At 38.8% G+C, this 7902-nt stretch overlaps 1 pseudogene; it reads left to right on the top strand.

The window, feature by feature from the left end:
• The first annotated feature begins 3784 nt into the window (after positions 1 to 3784).
• Positions 3785 to 7217, top strand: LOC112711329 (respiratory burst oxidase homolog protein D-like; annotated as a pseudogene).
• The last annotated feature ends 685 nt before the right edge of the window (positions 7218 to 7902 follow it).

The following is a 7902-nucleotide window of genomic DNA, read 5'->3' as shown; positions in this document are numbered from 1 at the left end:
GGGGTGCGCGACTGCGCAGTGCTCTTCGCGCATTAGGGTTATCCCCTTTTTTTAATTTGGCGCGGGCGCGAACAGGGTGCGTCCGCGCACATTGGCGAAATTAGAGACCTACGCGTGCGCGTATAGCGCGCTCACGCGTGGATGGGGAAATTATGCATCGGCGCGTACGCGTATATTACGTGCACGCGTACATGGGGTTGGGTTGGAGGCTTAGAGTGGGCTTGACGCACGCCCAACTCTCTGGACAAAGGCCTGCAGTGGCGGCATCAGCTAGGTGATGCGCACGCGGCAAGTGCGCGTTCGCGTACGTTGGTAGTGCAACATAAAGCGCGCAAGCGCGATGCGTGCGCTCGCGTCCTTTCCTCCTTTTGGCAGATGGGTGCGCACACGGCGAGTGCGCGTCCGTGCGAGATGAGTTGGGCTGGGGGCTTATAGTTGGCCCAGATCCAGCGCAACTCTCTAGATAGTGGCTCAGAAGTTGCAGCAGCAGATCGACGGGGACGCGGCAGTTGTGCGTCCGCGTGCACTTCCTTGTAGCTGAATGGACGTGCACGCACGTAGTGCGCGTCAGCATGGAATGAGTTGGGCTCGAGGCTTAAGGTTGGCCTAGGAGAGGCCCAACTCTCTGGAATTTGGGTGATGATGCAGTGACTCAAGGACGCGTGCGCATACATCGTGCGCGCGCATCTAACCCCTTTTTTTATTGCTCCAAAAGCAGAAAAGTTGTGCTCAGGTGCTCCCTATACTGCTCTCAACTCTTTATTCAATCAACCATCATACAATTCACAAAAAATGCAATTTGATATTATTCATCTACTACTAAACATAACATACATGTGACTATGCTAACAATTAAGTTGTACAAACAAATCTATATGAGACATCTACCTACAATGGCAACGCAAATCACTTATTAAGCAAAATTAAAAGCGAATGGAAAGAGTTTACCATGGTGGGGTGTCTCCCACCTAGCACTTTTATTTATTGTCCTTAAGTTGGACATGTGAGAAGCTTATTGTCATGGTGGCTTGTGTTTGTACTCATCCTTGAATCTCCAAGGATCTTTACTTCTCAATTGGTTGACAGAATTTCCAACCATCTTCACCAATCTAGGGTAGAGTTCTACCCAAGATATGAGTCCCCATAGTTGGTCTTCACATAGCGAACCGGGATCCCATATCTTATCTTCACACCCATCCGTGAGTTGAGTTTCATGATTTTTCCGTACGGGTGGTTGACATAAGGGCGGTCGACACATAGAATCCTCTTTAGTCCACCAATTCTTCCTTCTAGACCCATACGAAGTAGTTCTTGTCCCATCATAATCCCTATACCTTAAAGCTTGGACCTTAGTGAGCTTTATACCAAATTTCCAACCACTACACAATTCTCTTTTTCCTTTGAGTCCACAAAGAGCTCTAAGTTGTCCATCCGTTTCAATCAAACCATATTCAAGTGAGAAAGTAAAGCTTAGGGATAAGAATTTTACCCACTTGAATGTTGTGTTGGATGGTTACTTGGGAAGGGAGACCTCCCCACACTTAGACAATGCAAGGTCTACTTCCTTGTGCTCTTCTTTGTGTATTTCAACCTCTTTGTGAGCTTCCTCAATTTCAACCTTTTTCCTTTTTATCACTTGGCTTGGTGTTGTCTTCAAGAATCTTGATTTCTTGCCCAGTAGGAGGTGATTCAATTTTGGATAGGAATTCATTGATGAATAAATCCATCTCTTGATCAACCTCTTCATATTCTTCAATTTCGATATACACCATGCCAACGTGTTCCTCTTGGTAGTTCTCTTTCTCATTGCTCACCAAGGGTATGAGAGATTGTGCACACTCTTCTATAATTCCAACTCCATGTCCAATGGGGGATGGTTCCATTGTAGAGAGAAATTTATCCATGATTGAATCCATCTCTTGATAAGCCTCTTCCAAGTCTCCAACTATGATATGCCTTGGAGGTTGCGCACCCTCCGCAACGTCAATATCAAGCTTCTTGGAAGAGTCCTCCATGATGCTACATTCCCATGGACTTTCAACATCTCCCAAATCTTCAACCACTTCTTCCTTTTCTTCAATGATCATAGGCTCCTCCAATTGTTCTAACACAAAACTTGGTTCTCCCTTCTCTACCGGATTGTCCAATTTCTCCTTCATACTTTGCTCTTCTTTAGATTTTTCGCATGTGGTCACGGAAGTACCTTGAGTATTCAAGCATTGGTGGGCTAAAGTGTGCACCATCTTGGTCAAATTGGTCACAAATTCAAGTGTATCCCGCTTCATGGCTTCTTGTCCTTGGAGTAACAAAGTGAGAGGATCGTCTATTGGGGCTTGGGGCGAGTAGGAAGGTTCATTATTTTGGAGAGAGGGCTCATGGTAGGAAGGTGGTTCCTCTTGGTAAAATTGTGGAGAGGATGTACATTGAGGTGGTTCTTGGTAGTAATCTTGATGGGGTTGTGGTGGTTCTAAAGGTTCTTGCTCATAATGATCACAAAGATGTGGTATGGGTGATTGGTTATATGATGGATAAGGGTCACATAAAGGTACTTGGTAGAAAGGGGCTTGTGAGTATGATTGAGCATCATCTTGAGGATAAGATTCATAGGTATATGGTGGTGGTTGATTGTCATAAAAGGAATCACCATAACCATTGAATTGACATGCATTAGGATGAGAATTATACCTATAAGTGTCTGGAGGTTGATGCCAATAGGAGTGATCAATTCCTTGAGGCTCCTCCCATCTTGGAGTGTTCCATCCTTGGTACATGCTAGCATTGAAGTTCACATTCCCTACAACACAATTAGAGCCAAACTCATAGCCAAAGTGACAATTCATGGTAGCAAGAGAAAATAAGAAGCAAAAACTAATAAGAAATAATGAAACAAAATACTAAGACTAGCAAAAACTAACAAGCAATCCAAAAATCAAGCTATTCACAATATTCACATATATACAATAACCAATAACATAACACCATTGCAATTCCCCGGCAACGGCGCCATTTTGATGATTAGATTTTTGACGGTTTAGAATTTCACAATTGAATTCTCATTGCAAGTATAGTTTCTAAACCAATCACTAATCCTTTCATACAAAAAGTTGTTTGTCACTAAAACAAACCCCTAAAATTTACAAACCGAAGTATTCAAACCTCGGGTCGTTCTCCCTAGGAATTACAATAAAGTGCCTTGTTATTGGTTGTGAGTTATATTTGGGGTTTTTAAGATTTTAGACAAGAAATATAAATGGCAAAGAAAATAAACTAACAACTAGCAAAGCTCTTGACAAGATATGAGAACTAGAAGTCCTATCCTAGTTATCCTCCTCAATTATGATGACAAGTTGTCCATTACTCCCACTTAGTTAACCTCTAACCATGGAGGAAAGTCAAGTGGATGAATCAATTTGATTCCTCAAGACTAGGTTTAGAGGCATTCAAATCAATTAGCAACTTCTAATTATCAATCAACAAAGGAATTAGATAACTCAAGAGTCACTAATTACTCTACCTAGGGCAAGAGGAACAAAACCTACACTAAAATCCAACCAAGCATTTCATCAAACACTTGGAAGGCACAAAAGAAAAGCATAGTAAATCAACAACAAGAATGAAATCTAACAACAATTATTGCAAGGAATTAACAACAACAATTCAAGGAAACCACAATTATCATGAATTACCTCAAATTGCATTATTGAAAGAAAATAAAGGAACAACAATCTATCCAAAACAAAGTGAAGAATTACAATTATTAAAGCACATAACTAGAAAGAGGAAGATGAGAAGAGTAAGAATTGATAAAAGGAAAAGTGAATTAAAGCATGCATTAAACCTAGATCTAAGAAGAGAGATTAACCTAAACCTAATCCTAATTCTAGAGAGAAGTGAGAGCTTCTCTCTCTAGAAACTAACTAATCCTAATCCTAATGATGCTAAAAATGATTCCAAGATTTTTTTCCCTTTCAATCCTTGATCCTTTTATTCCTTTCTATCAGCAATTGGCGCCAAAATGGGTTCAGAAACCCTTCTAAATCGCCAGGCACGTGTTGCTTTAATGAAGTCATGTGCCGACTGCGACGCGTGTGTGCACGGTACGTGTGCGTGCCTCTGGCCGATTTTGCAATGTGCGCGCGAGCGCCTTGTGCGCGTGCGCGTGCTTGGCCGATTTCACTTCTTTGACTTTTCATGCTTCTCTCCACTTGTATGCTTCCTTCCTTGCTCCCTTTGATCCATGCCTAGCCTATTTCAATCCTGGAATTACTAGCAAACACATCAAGGCATCTTGTGGAATCAAAGAAGAATTAGAATTCATCAAAATAAGGCTTAAAAAACATGTTTTTACACTTAAGCACAAATACGGGAGAGATTACAAAACCATGCTAATTCATAGGTTAAATGCGAGAAAAGGTCATCAAAATATCCTAAATTCAATACAAGATAAACCGTCAAATTGGGGTTTATCACTCACCGCTCCTCTTCCCCACTCACGGCTCCACTTCCTCACTCGACGCTAACCACTCGAGAGCCATCAGTCGTCTTCGCTACGTGCTCACATCGATCATCAGCATCATCCTCCCATCGCTCACCACGTGGTGGAGAAGGTATATATTCAAAGGGTTAGGGTTCCAATTTTAGGGCTTTCAATTTTAGGGTTTGGGTATGTTGCGGCGCGGGTGAACTGTACCCTCATTTCTCCTTTTGTTCCACTTGATTTTCTTTGGTGCTACTGTTGTTAGAACCGCTTCCATTAAAATGAAGCAGGTTTCTCAAGAACTCAAATGACTCGCTTCAATTTCTTCCAAACAAAGAGCACCTTCTTCTTCTTCTGATGCTGCTGCTGCAAGAAGAGAACACTACGATAGGACTAAGTCCGCGGCTTTGAGTGCTCTCAAGGGACTTAAGTTCATCGCTAAGGGTGGTGGTGGTGGTGGTGGCGGCGGTGGTGCAGGGTGGCATGAAGTGGAGAAGCAGTTTGATGTTCTTACTGCTTCAACTGATGGATGGCTTCATCGTTCTCTCTTTGGAAAATGCATAGGTAATAGTTGAAATTGAAGAGTTTATAACAAATCTGCACTATTTTTTTGTTGTTGCTTTCCAAGTGTTTGTGAAATTATTTGTGTGTGTGTGTGAGTGAGTGAAATAAGGACTTGTTCTGAGTAGTTTTCTTTTAGGAAGTGTTTGGATAACTATGGTTCGGATTTGTTGAATTGTTTGTATGTAGGGATAAGCAAGGAATCTGAGGCATTTTCTGGTGTGCTTTTTGGTTCTTTGGCTAGGAGGAGGGATATTCATGGGGATTCAATTAACAAGGCTAAATTGAAGGACTTTTGGGACCAGATTTCTGACCAGAGTTTTGATTCCAGGCTCAGAACCTTCTTTAACATGTAACTAATTCATTACCTCTTTACTTAATTTTAGAACTAGGAAAAGAAATTGGTTGGTATTTTCTTTAATTCCCACCATTAAGTATGTTAACCTTCATTTGGAATAATGCAGGGTTGATAAAGATGCAAATGGAAGAATCACCGAGGAAGAAATTAAAGAGGTTTATATGAATTTTCTTTTTAAATTAATCAACAAAAAAAATAGAATGAAGATAGTGAAGTAGTTTTTATCGACAACCTTCTTTCTTTTCCTAGCTTTGCATTTTGTTCCCATGAGAATAAGAGTTTCCTTGATCACAAATGATCAATTCTGTTTTTAGATCATCTGCCTTAGTGCCACAACAAACAAACTCTCAAATATACAGCAGCAGGCTGAAGAATATGCAGCTTTGATAATGGAAAAACTAGACCCTGAAGAGACAAGATTTATCATGGTATTTACATCATCCTATTTCAGATTGTTTTAGTATAAAACTTATCAAAATTAAATAAAATTAGTCACTATTACAGTTTCACATACAGATAAGTACTTATATTTCAAATCATAAGTCTGAAGTTGATTTATATTTAAGATGATAAGAGGGATTGATTTCACTTGTATTTAGGAAATTAGATCAAATCCATAAGAAAACTTTGACGTAGACCAAAATCATAAATAGCTAACTCTAGAAGTGACTAGAAATTTATTTGAAAAGAAAAACAAAAACTCCATATTACTTATGTTAATCTCATTTATTTGGCCAATTGGTGATTATTATTACTGCTTCATCAGTTGGATAGCTTAGAGATGCTCTTATTGTATGGACCAAGTCATTCTACAAGAGGTGATAGCAAGTACCTATGCCAAATGCTAAGCTTGAAACTGAAGCCTACATATGAAGACAGTGCTGTTAGGAGGTGCTATACAAATACCAAGTGCTTCATACAGGACAAGTGGCAAAGAACTTGGGTTATGGCATTATGGATTTGTGTGATGTTAGGTTTATTTGCCTACAAATCCATACACTATAGAAGGAGAAAAGATGTATCCTGTTATGGGGTATTGTGTATGCATGGCCAAAGGTGCAGCTGAGACACTTAAATTGAACATGGCTATTATCTTGTTACCAGTTTGCCGGAACACTATTACTTGGATGAGGAATAAGACCAAGCTTGGCATCATGGTTCCTTTTGATGACAACCTTAACTTCCACAAGGTAATATTTTTTACTTGCCCCAAATTTTTGTTGGAATTTGTGTATTTTTCACAAGTCAAATTGCCAAAAGGGTATGAAGAATATTTGGAGTGTTTCATGAATTAGAAGTGGCAAATTTGCTTCTCAAGGAACATATTTGTCACCATTTAAATAAAGTTAGTAGTACAAATAAAGTGAAGGTATATATGTTGTTGTTCTTGCAGGTGATAGATGTGGCAGTAGCAATTCATGTTGGAATACATGCAATTTTTCATCTTTCTTGCGACTTCCCTCGCCTCCTTCGTGCAACCCCTCAAACGTACAAGCCACACCTTAGTTCAGGAGAAATAGGGTTAAGCTTCTTAAACCACTCAACAGTCTAACTGGCTTCAATGCATTTTGGTACTCACATAATCTCTTTGTCATTGTCTACGCCTTGTTGATTGTTCATGGAATCAAACTTTTCTTGACCAAAGAGTGGTACGAGAAAATGGTTAGTAACTTTAATCCCTTTTCCTTTATATAAATTGCACTGACACTTTCTTGAGGTTAAAGTTAAATTATATACAACACTTTATTTTTTTAATGGTTGCATTGACTTTGTTAGTGTTGTGTTATAAAAGAAATTAATACCACAGCTTACAATCTATAGAAATATTAAGTATTATATAACTTTAATTTGCACTAGAAATTCATTAAAAATTTAAAATATACTATTGCAAATATCAAAACAGAGAAGTATTATGTGTATTATTGTCTAATATCAAGACTAGAGAGAAGCCATCACAATTTACCCTTTTTTCTATTTAGAATAAATTATCATTTTTAATCATAAAAGATCTAAGTGCTGACAATTTTATGTAGTGTGGACAAACCTTACCTGGATTTCTTTGAAAGTAATTTTATTTACTATTCTTACTCTGATGGAAAGCAACTTTGAAATTCTGCTTCTGTATGTTGTGACGTCAATGTCAATAAGTTGCCACTGGTCATGTCTAGTTTGTATCAATCAGATGCATTTTGATCTGGTTTTCTGCAATTATCGCTTAAATTTTAATTAATTTAATTGATTCATTCTATTTTGAATGCTCTCGTGGATGATAGTTGATGAATGAATTTTTGACGGTTTAGAATTTCACAAATAAATCCTCGTTGCAAGTATAGTTTCTAAACCAACTAAAATCCTTTCATACAAAAATTGTTTGTCACAAGTTAACAAACCCAATAAAAATAAACCGAAGTATTTAAACCTCAGGTCGTCTCTCAAGGAATTACAGGAAAGTGTTTTTACTATTGGTTATGGAAAAGTATCTTTTTGGGTTTTTGAAATAAAGAAC

This window comes from Arachis hypogaea, chromosome 1, assembly GCF_003086295.3.
Source record: "Arachis hypogaea cultivar Tifrunner chromosome 1, arahy.Tifrunner.gnm2.J5K5, whole genome shotgun sequence".
NCBI lineage: Eukaryota > Viridiplantae > Streptophyta > Magnoliopsida > Fabales > Fabaceae > Arachis > Arachis hypogaea.
Note: the sequence above shows the minus strand (reverse complement) of the source record. Positions and strands in the feature narration are given on the sequence as shown.